Here is an 18617-nt window from a genome sequence, read left to right on the forward strand (position 1 = left end):
TTGCACAACACAACCACATAGCAACCTACGTGGGGATGTCAACAAAAGCGTATGCTGGCATGGATAGTTGTGTTTAGGCAAAAAGGCACATAGTAAGATGAAGAAAAACACCACCACATTCAGATGGGAAGTGAACACTGGATTACAGCATGAAAGTCCAGGGTGTGTTTAATCCATCCAACACCCCTCTGACCTATAGGGACTTTCATGTTTCTTATATTACATCGTTACCAGCAGAATTTCAGCCTGACATTGTCCAGCGGCATGTCATGTGGACGCAACAGGTTCTGTCTAGCTGCGTTCTCAACTGATGCTGACTGTCAGCGTATCATGCTGCAGTGGCAGGCACTGTCCGGCTGGATTACGGCTTATAATAATACCGCTAACAGCCCTATGTCTTCGTTCTCAGCTGACAATGTCCAGCAGTGTTTCATGGAACCGTTGGGTTCTTACACTGGAAGCACTGCAAAAGCGGCTGGATTTGACAACTTCAGAATAAGAACAGGCTGGGGAGTCCTGTACATGTTTGTGTGAGACTAAGAGTCAGTCAAGTTGTTCAACAATGTAAGATGCTAGTAAGTATAGCATAAGCTAGTAGTGACTTATGTCACATGACAAATGTGACTTTACATTACATCAGTAACAAACCTCATTAACAAACAAACCTGACCATGAACTTTTTTTGCCTAAACCTCAGGAAGTAAACTTAAAAAACATATTGTTTTACCTTCAACTTGAGTTTATTGTGAAATTAGACTGTATGCATTTATCAGGCAGAAAGTGTTCATTTCCGGTGAAAACAGAGGCTCATTATTGATAGACACAATGCATGTGAAAAGTGGAATATGACACATTAAATCTGAACATCCAAAACAGACAGTGGAGGGATACTTAACGGCTTATAGTTTGACTTGTGGGGTTTCTGACCAAGTGTCAGTATTTTTTTGAGTTGGGAGTGAGAATGTGTTGGCACAGGACAGGGGAAAGGCCAGAGATGAGTGGAAGTCAGAAGAGGCGAAAGGGACAGGGAATCTAGCTCATGCTAATGTGCTGAACTTCACATGCTTTGTCACCAACCTTTCTCTAGAATTGCTGACTCCACCTTTAAAATTAGCTCTTATTTGACCAGCTGCAGCATTACACACAAATGCACCAGTATTTAATTTCAATAGTATCATATATAATAAGATAAACTGACAACGTCTCCTCCTCTGCAAAACAAGTGCATTTACTGCTAAATGTAATGGATTATTTTTACACAATAGAATTGCTGCTTTAACTTAAGTAAAGGATCTACAACTTCCACCACTGAAAGAGAATGAGTGAGTGATCTTGGACAAGGCACAGGCCTTTCTCATGGCAGGCACTTTATCTCCTCTGTCTCTCTCAAACACGCACAGGTGTAACTAATAAGGTTAATTATGGCTGCATTCCATGTGGTGTGCCAGTGTCAGGGATACTGATGTTATCAGTAACACCTGTGTGTCACTAATCTCAGGTTTGCTGCTGCTGTTTGACCACGTTGTCTTTCGCAAGCCTCTCAATGACATGGAAGTGTAATAATACAAAAACAAACAACAAAAAAACAACACTTTTGTTTTTTTCCCCCTCATTTTTCACAGGTTTAAGTTAAAGATCTAAGATTTTTAAAGCACTCTATAGATTTATTTATCTCAAATTTGATCACAAATTTGTTTAAATCTGTGTCAGTGAACACATTTCCAAGATAATCCATCCACCTGACAGGTGTGGCATATCAAGATGTTAATTAAACTGCATCAGCACCACACATGCATTATTATTGGGATGATCACCACAGTAAAAGACCACTCCAAACTGTGCTGTTTGAACACACAGCACAAGAGAGCAGAGAGGGCATTGGCATGTTGACAGCATTGTCCACCATAGCTGTTACCCATAAACTTAAAGTTCAGTTCACTACTAAAGATGTCTCAAAAATGTCTGTTAATTTGGTTGTACATCTGTGAGTAGGCCTACATATACAAAATCTCCTGAGTTCCCCTGTAAGAAGAGCCAAAAAACATGAACATATTTCACTTCATAAGGATATATTAATGAAGGCAGAGTCTAAATGTAAAAGCAAATTGTTTTGAAATTCACAAATGTTTCATGCCAACATTGGACTTAGAAGATCCAATCCAAGGATGTAGAATAAAGGAAATGCTGTGAGCATTTCAATAAGGCTCCAAAAACCGGTAATAGCTGTACTTATCCACTAGATGGTGGTATTTATCTGCAGTTACTCGCATCTACTGTGGTTTGCCTCACAATGATGGAAAACCCACATAAAAAGTTTTTAATTGAATCTCTTCTGCTATATAAACACATATATGATACAATGGGAAATGTGTTACTGATATGAACAGTCCTCATATTTTTTCACTGTTTGAATTTGGGTCTAAAATTCTACTCAACTCAGGAAAGAGATAGTTTGAATATCTGTCTAAACACACAATCTTGGCAACTTTTGTATCAACACATCAGCATTTTCTCTGCCAGAGTTTAGAGATACTGTACACAGCATCCACTCACCCTGGGCAGTCGCTGCTTCACAGCCTGGTACTGCAGACATCCCAGATTTTTCACAGACCATCTGTCATCACTATGCAGTCTTATTGTATGCTGTTGTCTGCGGGCCAAACCCAGTTTATGATCCGTTCAGCCACCCTCCTGCTTTTAAAATGATACTAACTTCTCATCATTTCTGACTTCTGGGACACGGTCCCCGACTAGATCTTTTGCTGGTGCAGTAATGTGTCACAGAGTCAGACTGTCAAACCCTTTGTCCATCTGTTCCTCATAGACACAGAGCACAAGAGCATAGCCATGACTGTAATTAGCTGCATGGAGAAGTTCAACATCCCCACAGACTGCAGTCGAAACGTGACTTTCTGGGACAGTCTGCATCCAAATAGAAACCAAATATAGCATTGTGGGAACAGAGCAGACTTTTGGATTCTGGAGTGAACACAGTTTCCGTACTTTGACAAATGACCTGCGTTTTCGCGTTTTGGGTTTAAGTTGCAACAAATATCCAGCCATATCAGGACATCAAAACAGAAACTGCATTGTTTCCGAACGCTGAGAATAAATCTAAGTGCTCTGATGGTTTTCTTTCTCTCTTGGGTTTCAAGGAGACACAAAGGCAGACTGATCAAGAAAGAAAAAAATAGGCTTAACAGCTCTTTGTTTAGAAATAAAATACAGATTCTGGGAATCTGTAGCGTATTTATATACAGCGTATTCTTCTCCTCAGAGGAAGAGTTGGACATCTAGGACTGACAATATAGAAAAAATCATTGTGTATTTTAAATTGAAATTGCACTGGGCATATTTGACATAAATCAAATTTAATTACAGAAACATGGTCAAAAACTTTCATACTTAATGACTTAATTTTATTTAGTAATAAACAATGTTCAAATTTGTGAACAATGCACTAAATGAAACTAAATGAAAGAAAATGCAAACAAGGTGACTTGAATCATAGACGGTATAAAATAATTAAAAGAAACTACCAAGACGTCACCCACTGGTTTGTGGACTCCTGTTGTGAAGCCTCGAGTTTGGCATTTTGGTCATTGCCATCTTAGTTTTTTTGAAGCCAGAAGTGACCATATTTTGATGAGAAGTTGGAGCTTTGGAGTAGCAATGGGTGGATCTGACTTATAGACCACAGTAACACCTTGCAGACAGCCTGTCACTGTGGCGGCCCGCCTTTAAACGTGTAACTGTTGAAATCAACTAGAAACCAAAGCTGTTTTTGTACCAGGTTGTAATTTTTTTTAATTTCAGCTGTCTATGGGGATTAACAGTTTTGGAGCCAGCCTCAAGTGAACATTAGAGAAACCACAGTTCTTTACACTTCCATGTTGGCTTCATTTTTCAGCCCCCATTTTTTAGGATTATGTTCATGAGGACAAAACTTACTAAACAATTTTTATTTAAATGTTGGCAATAAGCATGCATTTTAAAACATGAAAATGCTATTTATATTTTCCTTATTGTATTTATTATAGTTTTTTTTAAAATTTTATATTTAGTGTATTATGCACACACTTTAAATTTGCTTTAAATTTCAATTTAAATGTATACCATCCATTTACTGCAATACTGTCAGTTCTGAACTCCTTAACATCCAAGAGTTTACAGTATATGACTGCCAGCAAATCCTTGAATACACTTTTTCTGTTATTGCTTCTCATTTCATCCAAGCAGTTATTCAAAGATTTCAATCTTGAATGTTCAGCCTGCAGACAGACACACAGTCTGCCTCTAATTCTGGACCCATTGGCACTGAATCCTCCTCTTATCTCTGAGGACAACAGATGAGCTGTCTGCAGTGGCAAGGCCTTGAACGTGCCCCTCATCCCTCACATTCAGTTGTCGGAGTCTTTGTTCGAGTTTATTTGTGCATATGTGTGCACTTTGCGTGTCTGCAAATCCTCAGCCCTATCCACAATAGTCACTTATGTAAATCCAAGGTCTTTTGCTCCTTTCTTCACATGTCCCTCTTCCTTTACATCCTCCTCAGCTCTTTGTGTCTTTGCCTCTCATCTCCCTCAACCTAGAAACTGTCTTCTTGAGATAGAGAGAAAACATAGAGATGCAGAGCAGCGACAATCACGCAAAATCACACTTGAAAAACATTTTTCTTTCAGTACTGTACAGGGAATACTTCAGTTTACAACCAGCTCACTTCCATCCCTTTGAAGCGAGCTTGGTTCCACTTCCTTCTCCTAGTTAAGCTGTAGTAATGGCTCAATAATCTGGGCAAGTGACCATGGGGCTCTGTTTCAGGCTGCAGAGACTCTTGCAGTTCAAGGCCATTACCTCAGCTTTAACTGCAGCTCCTGCTGGGAGCTGGGAAGTGGCTCTGTGTCTCACAAAGGAAATCATTTATTTAATCATAAAACATAATATTACAGAGAAAAAGAATGGAAATGGTGAGCTACAGTCTGTGAGACTGGTGTGTAAACACTGAAATAATTTTACACACTTTCAAACATTTTGCGTAAACTGGGCTACTCACACAAGCCCAATAAAATGTCAATATGAACTCAATAGACTTCAAGGCTGATGTTTATGTTGCCTCAGTTGATTTGACACAGTGATCAATATTCTAATGGACCTAAGTATCACTGAAGTTGCAATTAAGGCTACTGACTTTCTATATGAGCTCTTTCACAGACTAATGGAGATTATATTTGACCCCTTTGGCTGTCATCGTCTCCTTCACTCTGTCTACTCCCTTTAATCCCCTTTATTTGAAACATCTCAACAGCTACAGGATGGATTGCCCTGAATTTTTGCACAGAAATGCATGCCTCCAACAGGATCAGTACAACTATGGTGAAAACCAGACTTTCCTTTGGTGCTATCATGAGGTAGACTTTCATCTAGTACCATCACCAGGTAAAATTTGTTGTTTGATCAACACTTTGCTTTATAACTAGAGTTCAGCTACCTGACTAATTTTGTTGTAGAAATTTTAGAGCTCAGTAACCTTATAAAATATAAAGTCTAGGACTCAAATTGGATTAAGGTCCCAAATTCAATAATACCACGTGTATTCATTTTGGTTGGGTCCATGGGTACAGGTTGGGTTCAGATCACAGTTGTTGGCCCATGCAAAATATTAATTTATGACTAAATATCCAATGACGTTTCCATCCGCCTCAGCTGTACTTTGCCTTAAATAATTCAATAATTGGTGTGTTCCAGCTGCAGAGTATGTGGATTTGGGTCTGCAAGAAATCCTCAGATGATGATGTAGCTACTTAGCAAGAATTGTTGAGTATGCAGTGTGAACTTGATGGACATACTCAACAGCCTCAAAAAATGCATTGTGGCTCTTCATACTGTCCAGTGGTGGACTGTGAGGTTGCTTGAATAATATAATTGGTACAAATATTGTGACCAATTTTGTCATGAGATGTGGATTAGACTATTGCTTGAGTATATGTCATTGTGAACAGTTTGCTGATAACGCATTGTTAAGTAGGCAGTACGCAGTAGGCTACACATACAGACTGAGTGTGTAGTATGCAGTAAGTTGGCTTTATGTTGAACACAACTGTTATGTGCTGATTAGCAATGTTAGCATTCTAACAAGCTAAACTAAGGTGGCTATCATGGTAAACCTTACACCTGCCTAATGTCACTACATTGACATTGTCATTGTTGTTAGCTCATTGACACATTGTCATTTAGCTAAAGTACAGCCGCACAAACATGCTACCATTACTGTAAACTCTTTATATCTTCTTACATTGTGTGTGAGTCTGCTTGAACATCTCTATTTCTGTGTGACAGGTACAGTCTGACCTTGAGCCAGCTTATCTTGTCAATCTGATGGCTTTCTCTCTCAGCGCTCCATCACACAACTCACTCAGACCTCCTTGTGCGAATACACAGGTAGAAGCAAAGCCACACGCACAAAATGATTTTAAGCCAGTAGAAATGGGGTATAAATGTGAAGTGATTGTTTTCGCAGCTGTGCACTTGGCGCTGATGCTTCAGACTGTAGTGAGTGGTATGTGCAGCATCAAGCAAGCTGAGCCCAAAAGGGGGGGAAAGGGACCTGGAGTGTGCTGTTACAGTGAACAGAACAGGTTGTGCTGCGGTGGAGCCTACAGGGGAGATGTGATGAGGGTTAGTTGTGGGTGATTGATGGTGTTGCCTGCAGCACTGTCATTGAGTAATTGACCTGAAGTCATCTGAGTTGTTAGTATTGAATCAAGCATCTGTAATGAAATCATAGAACCGGGCAGTGCTAAACTCAGGGATCCGGCTCTAATGCAGCAAGAGTGATGAGGGTACTGCTGCACTCATGTTTCATGTCCCTGTGTGTGGGTATCCTGGTTGGACTTAAGAGACACAGAGGTAGTAATATTCCGTAATAATGTATCAATTCTTACATAACATGCTGATGTAAGTTTTATGGTATAAAATGATGCAGTATTTGTAGTTTATAAAGAAGGAAGAGGTACTCAGAACTTTCACTGAAGTATATATTTTTTTGCAGGAATGTATCAGTATTCAGTATCCTTAGAAACGATACTGAATCCCAAAATGTCCCCAACGGCTGTGCCATCGGTGTGTGAGTGCGTATGAATGTGGTGAGCAGGTGGCACCTTGTGTGGTAGCATTGGCCGCCGCCGTGTGAATGTCGTCTATGTGGGAATGGATGAATGTGACTGTGTAGAAGCGCTTTGAGTGACTGGAGGACTAGAAAGGGGCTATATAAATGCAGCACAATATACCAGTCTCCTACATGCTTGGCACAGTTTTAATTTCAATAAGTTGCAATCTGCAACCTTATCGCTTGATGCCACTAAATTCTACACAGTAGACCTCTAATACATCAGAATTTATAAATAACTAGTAACTTAAGTTGTCAAATAAATGCAGTGAAGTGAAAAGTACAACTGTTGCCCCTGAATTGTAAGCGAGTAGAAGCATTAAGTAGAAGAAAATAAAAAGTACCTCTAAATTTTACCTCATTGGGGTTCTTGGGTAAATCTACTTAGTTATTTTCTAAATTGTTCACTAATATTGATTACTTAAGTACAGTGTATCAAACATAAACATACACTATCACAAAACAAGATTTACAGCTCTACCAAAGCTTTCCAAGGTAGATGACTAATGATGGAAATGCTACACTTGGATGACTACACTGGCCTCATGGCAGGACGCATTGTTTTACTGGAATCAGATTTGTGCAGTCTCAGGGATAATTCCTTCATCACATGCAATACAGTTTCAATCAAAACAACTCTCTTCTGTGTACGGGAATGTTGGGTGGGTGGCTCACTCCTTCTGTGGTCTGACCACTAACCGTGTCACGCACTTAAAGGAGGGTTTGGTTCGGTTTGTAAGCAGGTATTTAGTTCTTCGTGGTACTTACCGAAAATGACCGTCTTGAGTAACCGGCTTAATTTCATGGCCTCGGGGAGCAAATTGCTGCACATTTACCCTTCACTTTCAGTCCAGTTCTCACTCAGCTATGCTCACATGCAGTACAGCCTACATACAAGAACTCATACAAGGGACACAAACCAAGAAAGGCAATATACAAATTACAGGGTACATACTTATTTAGTAGGGCAGCAACACTGCATTATAAAAACTAACAGATGGACACTATGGACAATAAGTCTCCCAGTGGATATACTTAATGTGACTAATGGTTTGTCAAAGGTAGGAACAAGGATATGAGCAATACACTGACCATAAGAGCATGATCTCTGACCTCTAGTTACCCCATCTCTGCTGGCAGGATACAGATCAGTGCTGACTCAATGGGAAAGACAGCCACAAAAAGACAATATGAATATTTTTATCATGCTTCGTATTTCAATGAGGAGATTGTATTACAGCTACTGACAGATGCAGACAAGTTGGAACCTCTCAGATCAGAAGGGCTGACGTTAGCCAATAACTGATGCTGAATCATTTAGATAATGTGTGTGTGTGTGTAAATTCATGTTGAGGAAACATCTTTGCAGTCTGTAAATTGCTAAACATTGCAAACTAAATAACTGAAACTTAAATAGAAAGTAATTATTTCTTTGTATAATGGCCTCATCTGCTGCAGAATATCATTAATCAGTACACTTTGACGGGTTGTTAGTTGCAATTTGTGTAAGTGGGTGGAATTGAAAGTGGATAGAATATTTGGGATAATGATTTCAAAATATAATGCATTATGAAATAAAGGCCAGATTTTCTAGGTTGCAGTAATTGCGAAGATTGTACTCCATTAAAATATTGTGTCTGTGGATCAAAATAAACAAACCAATGATTCTGTATCTCTGTCTTCCAGAACAGATTAATGACTATACACACCACAATAACTTTAATTTCATTATTTCATCTCCTTTATTAAAAGGAAGGGAGTAGTGGCTCATTAAAGCATTCCTGTGTGTTGTTCTGGCTCTAAAGGTATTTGTTTTGGTAGCTCAATTAACATTCTGTGGGGAAACGTGACATTTCCTCTCTGACTGTATCTACATAGACATCTTTTTGGTGTGGTAAGGTGATACACAAGAGCAGCTGTTTGGTCTCCACATCTCGCCTGGGCTGCCTCCCACCAGCTGATGTGTGTGTCTGTGTATATATGTGTTGACCACTCTGATCACCTTGTAATTAATCCTGAACCATGTTTGTTTGTTGTTGTTTACATTGTACCTTTGTCTTTTAAGTGGTCAGATTTTTGGAGGAATTTGAATGAGATGAACCCATCACAGGCATTAGTCACACATTCCCATAATTGTGTAAAACATGGTGGATTTAATGAAAGAGCAGATTTAAAAACAATTTACATGATTTAAGGACATGTCTGTAAATCCATTACTAAATTACTGTCTCTGAAGAGGTCTGGAGGAAGTTGTTACGCAAGTTTCACTGTCTGTTTAGACACAGACTGCAATAAAATCCAGACCTCAAACTGCTTAAATCAAATTTTGCCAAAACCTGACTGTCCACCAAATGCATGCTGGGACCGAGTCCAGCCCCCTGTGACCAGGAAATAGAGTAAGTGGGTAGGGAAAAGATTAAATAAAGGAAATAAATTTTGCCACATTTGTAAACTAACTTTAGTTTTTCTTTTGTCTGTGTTATAAAAAAACCTCAAGATGTTAGAGATGGTGCTGGTCAGAGGCACCACAGAGGAAAAAAATGAGATTGTGAAGTACGTAAATAGTTACTGACAATATCTCTGCAGCTACACAATACGTAGTGACAGCACCCACAGATAAAATCAACTACTTTCAACACACATGTGAACTTTAGTCAGCAGAGATGTATATACAGTGCTTGATCAAAGTGTCTCCATCCAGAAGAGTATGGTCAAAACTACAAGTTCACAGCCATGCTAATAACTGAGACTTTTTTTAGCGTAGATGTATAAAGAGAACTGGATAAATTGTTGGAGACGGGGCCCTTGTTATTCCTAAAGTTTCTCAGTGGTGCATAAAGCCAAAATTTTCGACATGCCAGGTGTAAAATTGCCCAGATTGTCTGCATCACTGGGCCCTTTGAGGAAGCACATTAGAGTCTTTGCCTACTGAGCAACTAACTTCAACCAGCCAAGCTGTCTGCTTGAGGTTTAGCGCCCAGCTAACTTGAATGGGGATAAAACAATTTAATTGGTGGCTCTTCTGGACTTTCACAATGTGATCGGATGGAAAGTGCCACATCCTGATGGTGAAATGAGTGATTTTGCAGGATGCTGTGATGCTCAAAAAGTATCTACTGATTAACAGACATCTCTTTCTCACTGTAAGCCTATGGGAAAAGTCTGGTTTGGCCCTTCATGCATTCTTTGGTATTTCATTCATGGCCCTTATTTCACAGCAATGTCCACATTAACAACATAGTGTACATATCTGAATTAATTTCTAATGAACTATCACCAGCAAAGGAGGGATTGTTAATTCATGGCTGAATTCAAGTTCACAGAGATGTGTTGAATCTTGGGACCTCAAACTTCGCGCTGGCTTTCCTGTGTTTAACGTCAACTATGATACTACAATTGAGACAAAAATGTACATAGAAAGTGTTCAACAGTAACCATTCCATTGTTGGCACTGTAGTCAGTGTGTGCATTTCCACAGCAGTTCATAATCATGAGGACATTACTGTTGGAAAGTCTCTTTGTACGTGATTTTCACAGAGATTTGGATTTTTGTTGGCTTCACTTAGAGCCAAATGTTAATAATAAGATTTTGTATGTATCCATTACAATTTGAAATCATTATATCATTATAACAATTACCACAAGTTTGATAACTGTACAGTCGCGCCCTTTCACCCTGACCTGTTTGGAGTTTGGTAATTCATCAGCTGCAGACAGAGCTTGTGGTTATATGAAGATCAAAGAAAAAAAGCTTCACATATAATGTTTTTGCATCATTAAACATACACCCAGTGATTAGAAATGTGTTCTTTGGATAGCTTCGAAAGACAGAGAAATGTCTTTAAATATCAAATACATGCATTTTTTTTAGTAATCAAAGTGTATTTATTGTGGAAATGTGTCCTGTTAAAACAGTCTGAATTGCCCTCCATTATATCTACTGGCCTCATCCTGCTGGATGTGGCAAAACATGATCAACACAGTAGGTATCAAACACTGTATTACATCAGGCCATGCCTCATCTGCTGTGAAACTCTACCGCCATGCTCTCCTGTTGGGCTGAGCTCCCCCCACCAGTCCTCCCTAAACATGATGACTCTCACCCAGTGCACATTAGTCTTAATTAAACTAAAGTGTTTTCTCTCTCCAGACTGAATCCTCCCTCTTTCCACTCCTTTCCTCCTTCGCTTCTCCAGCCCTCCCCTCTCTGTCCCTTCCACGTTTTTCCCCTCCGTCCTTCCAGCAAAGCTTCATCACATTTAATGACTTGCTTGTCAGGTCTCATGGGAGGTGCAACCAGTTTACATTCATTTATTCACAACTGTGGGCAATAAAAAACAGACATTCAGTTCAAGAAGTGGATGTTTCTAAGACATTTGCAATGACTCTGTACTGTAAGTCACTGCGCGTACAGCCTGCTGATCCCCAGGCTCTTTATGTAGTACCACAAGTAAGAGCAGCAAACATGTAGTTTCGCTTTGCACTGATATTTTTATATATTTATCCAGAGACATATTTGACTTTACAGTTTTCTAATGTGCCTCTTTTGGGAAATTAAAAAAACTAAAAAGATAATTCTGGCGATATTGTATATTTTCATCAGATTTGATGCACAGAGACAGCTATGTTGCCAGATGAAAATGTTGGCATTGTATGTTTCTATTCTGCAAACCATGAAATATGTTACACTGGAACATTTCACACGTATCACATCAATGTTTCTAAAGTGATATGCACTAATAACGCCTATGTAACGTATCCATAGTTTTCAGAAACATATAATGCCAACATATTTTCTGGTGACTGGTTTGACAGACATGATAAGAATATGTGTTTTATTCCTCTGTGCCACAGAGCTCCACTGCTCAAAAGGTTTAAAAAGAAAAAAAGCTCCAGCCTAATAAATGTGGGGCCTGTAATTTATTTTATATAAATCCCACATACACTCTCCTGCTTCCATAAATACTCAATATTCACCAAATTGAATCTGCTGCTGAAATACAATCTGCTGGCAAATAAACAATTTGCTTCAGTTCAAGTAACATTTGCTAAAAACTACAGTGCTGAGCTGTTTTTTCCTGTCTTCTTTATCAGATCTGAGCATCTTGTACTGTACATTTGCTTTTTCAGTGAAGTCAGCTAACCTGAATCTAGAGAGTTCTGTCAGCCTCAAAGAAGTCCTGTTTTATAATTGTCCTCAAATGATTTATTCAGCTACATATTCCCTGCAGGTCCTTCCAACATTATAAACAGTGGTGGGAGAATGACCTCTTTCATACCATATAATACATTTTATGGAGAATTCTTGCACAGTTTCTCAAAAACTGCTAACCTGAATATATAAACGCTGCCTTGAAATAATGAAGTATGAAGAGATGTTCAGAGATCGTTCCTGCAGAAAACAATAAATCTCATTATCTGCGGCTGGTTTAAAAACAGAAAAATACCTCTGCTCCAGTTTGGCGCTGTGTCCGCCGGCTTCCTTCCTGTCCCTGACCTCAGAGGTCAAGGCAGCATAATGAGCGCCCTCTCCAGTTTCTCTCTCTCTCTCTCTCTCTGTCTCTCTCTCCTCTGCGCAGCCCCGTCAGTGCACCTCTTGCAAAATATCACCGTCTCAGTGTTGTTCCGCTTGTGCTGCTTCAATATGACTCTTGGAGTGTGAGCTTTTCCACCTGTGTATATTCAGGGACAAACAGCCCACATGTATGACAGTGACTTATGGCAAAGGGCAAACCAGACTGGCTGCAGAAATATCACTGATTATGATCAACGTAAACATACACTTCAGCGTTTAGCAGAAGCTGTGCTGTAAAACGGTCATACATCAATGTATCACAGGTTAATGTATTGTACACCACATCAGAATGATGTTTGTTGTCTTGCGGCTGATGCCATCTAGCCCAGACATGATAACCCCATCCTCTAAACTCCCCATAAGATTTTAATAATCACATATATTCAAGTAGTAGAGTCTCTCAGCTGTACAGGAGACCACAATACCTTTGGGTAGCAGAGTTTGGTAAACCTCATTAACGTTGCCCAGAGAGAAAAGCCCTTTCTAAAGCCTCCAAGTGGACTGTAAAAGGGACTGGGTCAATAAAGTCTTTATTTGTCTATACACAGGCTGTCAGCAGGTTCTCTCTGTTGTTTTCCTGAGAGTCACTTTTGATTTAACATATAATCCATTCTAATACAGAGCAGCGAATGCAGAGCAGTGAAGCTTAAGTTCTAACTTGAAAGAAAACCATTTGCCAAAGAAATGCATGGAGCGGCTCCATTTGAAATGTCAGTGCACACGGTCTGAGAGTAAGATTAGATCTGGCAGCGCTTACTCCTGCAATGCTACTGTTACTATCTTTGAATCACAGCGAAGCAAGCATCATAAAGTAATTTAAAGTTATAATGCTGAAATCAAACCCCATTTTTGATTCTATGGTTGTCTTTTTTTCTTTCTTTTTTTTGCAGTGGCCATCAAGTATATTCAGAGTCATTTAGTACCTCTACCTCTGTGAAGTAGATTTTATTGGTATAGTGGTGGGGTCTGCCATTGTCACGCTGGATTCAGATTGGCTACCAACTGTATGCACACAGGAAAGGACACATGCATGTTATTTAGCACAATTTTATCACATTTAACAACTTTATTGTTTACTCTCCTTATGCTGTAGCAGAGCCACTGCATGTTAACCCTTTGAACTCTGCAATAGCAATGGTCAACCAGTGCCTTCATTGGTATTTTTACTTATTGCCTCATATCCCTGAAATCTGTATAACTTTAGTTAAGATGTTATGTGTGTCAGTCAGCCATAATAGTTGCTCAAACTATGGTTTTTACAAAATGAAAAAAAACAACATTTTTTTTTGTAATACACTTGAAAAATTATTTGAACTAAGTACATTATTTAGTTTTTGAAATATGCTCTTAGTTTCAGAAGCAGCATAAAGGCAGTATAATGATTCACTGTTCATTTCTCTAGCACTATCACACATTTTTGCACTGCATATAACATAGGCCAAATATGTCATTATGATTGAGTTATTGCTGATGCAAAAGGAAGAATCCTACTGCCCCTTTATACCATTCAACTTTTGAAACATGATGTGATTTTTACTGTGAAAAAGACAAAAGAAATGCAATGCATTTGTCATCAAAAATGCATTTACAAAACAATACAGCAGTCATTTTCTATCTTTTTTCTTACTGCTTCTCTGTTGCATTTCTGAAAAAAAGTAGGTGTTCAGAGAGTGTTTGCAGTGGTTGGAGTATTCAACTGCACCTACTGTTACAATTTCAACAGCTAAAACTGAAATCTTTAAGATTACAACTTTAAATCACTTATATCACTTTAAATCACAAATAGTAATGTAATTTAGCAAATGTCTTGTTGAGTTTGAACTGTTATATCAAATCAGTCACTGCTCATGTTGAGAAAGATGAAACCTGAGGAGAAGTGAGCTTGACGGTTTCCGTAGTGATGCGAGTGCACGTCTGGAATGTCTCTGTGTGTGCTTGAAGCTCTCTCTGTCCCACTGTGCTGTGGATCCCCCGTGGTAGAGAAACCACTCAGTCTCTCAGCAGCCCTGCAGACTTTGCTTTGCCTATAGCACAATTTTATTCTCTATTTTTGGCAGTGTATAAAAGTGCTGGCTGTGGCTGCACAACTCATCACAGGCTGCCAGCAAAGGTTGCGGCTTGGTGGATGAGGGCAGTGGCCTGCTGGTAGATGTATAGCTGCAGTGTGCACTGTAAATTAAACATCAGATAAACCTCTATCTGCCTTCAAGGCTGTGGGAGTGTGGGAGTGTGGGAGTAGAGGTGCAGAGAGGCCTTTGTGGGTCTCTGTGAATTGTAAGGCAGTTAAAGTCAAGGAGGTGCAACACATACTGAGATGTGAAGAGGAATAAGCTGCCGATGAAGAATTAGGGATTATTCTAGAGGACTTTTAGGAAGAGGAGGGTGGGCTGATGAATAAATAACTTGTTTGTGTTTTTTTTTTTTTTTTTTTCAAAAGTAAAGGGGCCTCTTTCTTTAACCTCTCCTGGTGGAAGAGCTACGGAAAACTTAATCAAAAGCAGCCCTCACTACAAGAGCTGGCATTTTCCCCTCATCTTAAAATGATCAACTGCCACTTTCAGTTTTTAGTCTACACTTTGTATCTCATCTCTCACCTCAGCTGGATCAGGCTGGAGGTCTGGCACCAGACATCCTGATAATAAGGAGAAAACGAGAGGAGCGGAAGCCGTGAAAGGAAATATCCCTTCAAATGTGCCCCCTTCTTCTCCCCGCAGCCTCCTCTCCCTCCTCGCCTCCTCTCCCTCCTCTCTGTCCCCCCTCCAACCTCTCAACCTCTATTCCCAGGCTGCACACCGAGCTGGGCCCTCCATGGAGAGCAGGAAGCTGGACTGGGAACTGGGAGCCCGCTGTCTTCGAGCCAAAGGCAAGCGGGTATGAGATGTCTGCCTAGGAGAGGGTGGCCACTTTCCCAACTATGAACCAGAGTCAAACTGACAGCCATGTTCAAGAGACCCGGGGGAAATTACAGATTCTTAAAAAGTTGAGTGCAAGGGGGCACAATATGAAAACCAGCACCCAGCGGATGAGCATAATAACACATTGTGCTCACCGGACCCTTCATATGAGGAATAATTAAGCAAATCTCTATCTGGCACACAGAGAGCCTGGGAAAGATTTGTTGGGCTTATGTGTCTTTTGGGAGGCTTGGTAAACCACAATCCAGAGAACTTTAAGAATTTTGTCACCAAGTGAAAACCACCAAACTTTATCCCCATGATTACAGATGTTCATAATCATTTGTTGTTGCCTCCCACATGTTTTATGGAGAATGATGATGAAATATGCCATTCAAACAAATTTTATGTATGTAATTTATTTTTTGATGTCAATACAAGATGTCTCAAACATCCAAGGGGCTGTCTCACTGACATAATTCACTGTTTTGCCACCACAGTATACAATGATACTGTAGTGCAGATTTCATAATTGTTACTGTGGAGTTTTGTTTTGTCAGAGCCCACAAAAATATACATTTTGCTTGAGGGGTGGGAGCCTATTTCTGGATAAAACTCCAGTAATCTGCAGTCAGCTTGATCTTAAAATTAGAAAGTTGTGACAAGCCTCTCTGGCTGTCTGATTAGCAGTGGTCGAACAGAGACGTGTTTTATTTTCTAAACTGTGATTCATTGAAGAGTATTATGGAGACTCCAAGACAGGCAGCTAAATGAAGCAACCTATGGTCAAGCTGGTTTTGTATAATTGAAAACACGCTGCTCACTCACATTCTTGTGGCCAGGAAGAGGCTTGTTTTCTAGAGGGTAACCTCACTCTTTTTGTCCTGTGTGTGTCATACGTGAATTACAGTGGAGAATAAGACTTAACATCTTCCACTCTGTTCGCACCCTAAGAGGACGTTTTCAACCACATCAACAGTGTGGAATGGTGAGAAGCATTAGTTGTATGCTAAGAAATTGTTTTTTAAGTGCTGTGGAGAGCTGGTTTTTGTGTTTGGTCCAAGTGGCTTCAATAAAAGATGTTTTGGATTTGAGTTAACTGTAAATGTAAGCCCTGTGGGACTACTGGGTTGATTTACAAATAGCCATCATGTATTTTTATGACATGAACAAATGATAAAAATAAATGAGAAAAAATAATTAAAATGAGAAAAGAGATGATGGCATTTACTAGATCTAAATATCTGAACAACATTGCCAACAATGGTTACTCCTAGCTCCCCCTTAAAGGGTCAGCTCACTCAAATTTACTCACATGCTGTGGGATACTGAGACAGTTTGTGGTAGTTTTGGTTTTATATGCAAAATTTTGTGACTCTGATCTCGGGAACTCCATTTCTGGTGATCAAATAATTGAAAACATGGCATTTTAATAATTCATCGGATACATATTGTGTCCTTTTTACTCAGGACAATCCAAAGCTCTTGCTGTTTTTCTTTAAAACTAAATTATTTTCTGGTTATGTAACTGTGCAACCTACTATAAACAAGTAACACTGTGCTAGGTATGGGAGGAGCTAAGTGATATAGACTACGCCCATAAACAAAAGTACCAGGTGAGGTCAGTTAAGAACAGTAACTTTTACATGCATGAATTTGCAAGCAACAAGTTGAAACACATTTGCATAAACAGGCATGACAAAAAAAAATAAATAAATTGGGCCCTTTAAAATAAAAGAGTCTGCAGTTTTGAAAGAGTATGCACTCTTGGATGAATGTGTGTCGCAGTCCAGGCGACTGGCACCGTCTTACCTCCAGGTGAAGTATGTGACGGGTCGGTTCTACTTCCTGTCAGGATCACACTGGGAGGCTCGCCATCAATGGAAAGGGATCTTCTGAGTGGTTCTCGCTCTGTCCATAAGACCTGACCTGTTTTTGCAAACAGGACTTAAAGATTGTACTCTATATATCTATATGTTGTACAATAACCCGACTAAAGCATAATAACCATGTAACACCAAGCACCACATGCTGTATAATACTCAATGATAACATGTTCAGAGCTATTTATCACCCTCTAATTCAAAGCTTTAGGTCTCTGTTCAATTTCTGAATGACCATACAGTAGAACCAGCATATACCATCATACACTGTAGTACTAATTCAATAACAGCCTGTACAAACCATCTGCAGTAGCATCAGGATATACTTTATCCTATATTAGGACAAAGGGTAGGCAGTACATGCTTCAAACAGCTTTGCTTATGTTTGCAATGCTCATACTATGACACACATCAAAAATATAAAATCGTATATCTACTCACAGCAAAATTCAAACACATTTCACACTAAAATTAACAATAAAATCACCATGAAATACAACTTGGTATTTTTTGTTACCTTCTCTATAATGCAGCCCTACTCGGCTCGCTTGAGCATCGGGTTACTACTCTGAGTTGTATTAGGGCTGCTAATTAACAGCTTAATGCTTTAAACACTATCAACAATCAATAACCACAGCGCTGCGGCAAAAAACATCCCCACAACACTCAAAAACGTGCAAACAATGTAGCACTGCACCGGCAACTAGCAACGTTAGCATCATGTAACTCGCTAGCTTACCGAAATAAATAGAGGTTTTTTGGACTTTTCCCCCAAGCTCCCGGTTCTCCTTAGCTTGCCTTCTGCGTTGGTTCGTTCACTTGTTGATACTTTTATCTACTTTTATCTACTCGCCATCACGTACGTGGACTCCTTTCCTCTCTTTTCCTCACATACGCACACGCAGGATCACGCAATGACGTCGTGACCTGTCAATCAAGTTCAGCTAGGGGAGGGACTATCGTTCTTGATTGGCTAAGCGTTCACTGTCTGTAAAGGGACATTACACGCTTTTAATACATTGATTTCTTCCAACCCTGTATTGTCACTGGGTTACATTTACTATGACTGGAAATTGCTCAGTGTCACAATCAAAAGTCTC

The 18617-nt window shown here is 39.6% G+C and overlaps 1 long non-coding RNA gene across 1 annotated transcript; it reads right to left on the reverse strand.

The window, feature by feature from the left end:
* Window positions 1–12620: 12620 nt before the first annotated feature.
* Window positions 12621–18378, reverse strand: LOC121949839. The gene is made up of 3 exons (XR_006106301.1): window positions 18257–18378; window positions 17447–17563; window positions 12621–12837 (listed from the first exon to the last, which is right to left on the reverse strand). It is a non-coding gene; the product is annotated as an uncharacterized LOC121949839 (long non-coding RNA).
* Window positions 18379–18617: the final 239 nt, after the last annotated feature.

The sequence above is a fragment of the Plectropomus leopardus genome, chromosome 11, assembly GCF_008729295.1.
Source record: "Plectropomus leopardus isolate mb chromosome 11, YSFRI_Pleo_2.0, whole genome shotgun sequence".
Lineage (NCBI taxonomy): Eukaryota > Metazoa > Chordata > Actinopteri > Perciformes > Serranidae > Plectropomus > Plectropomus leopardus.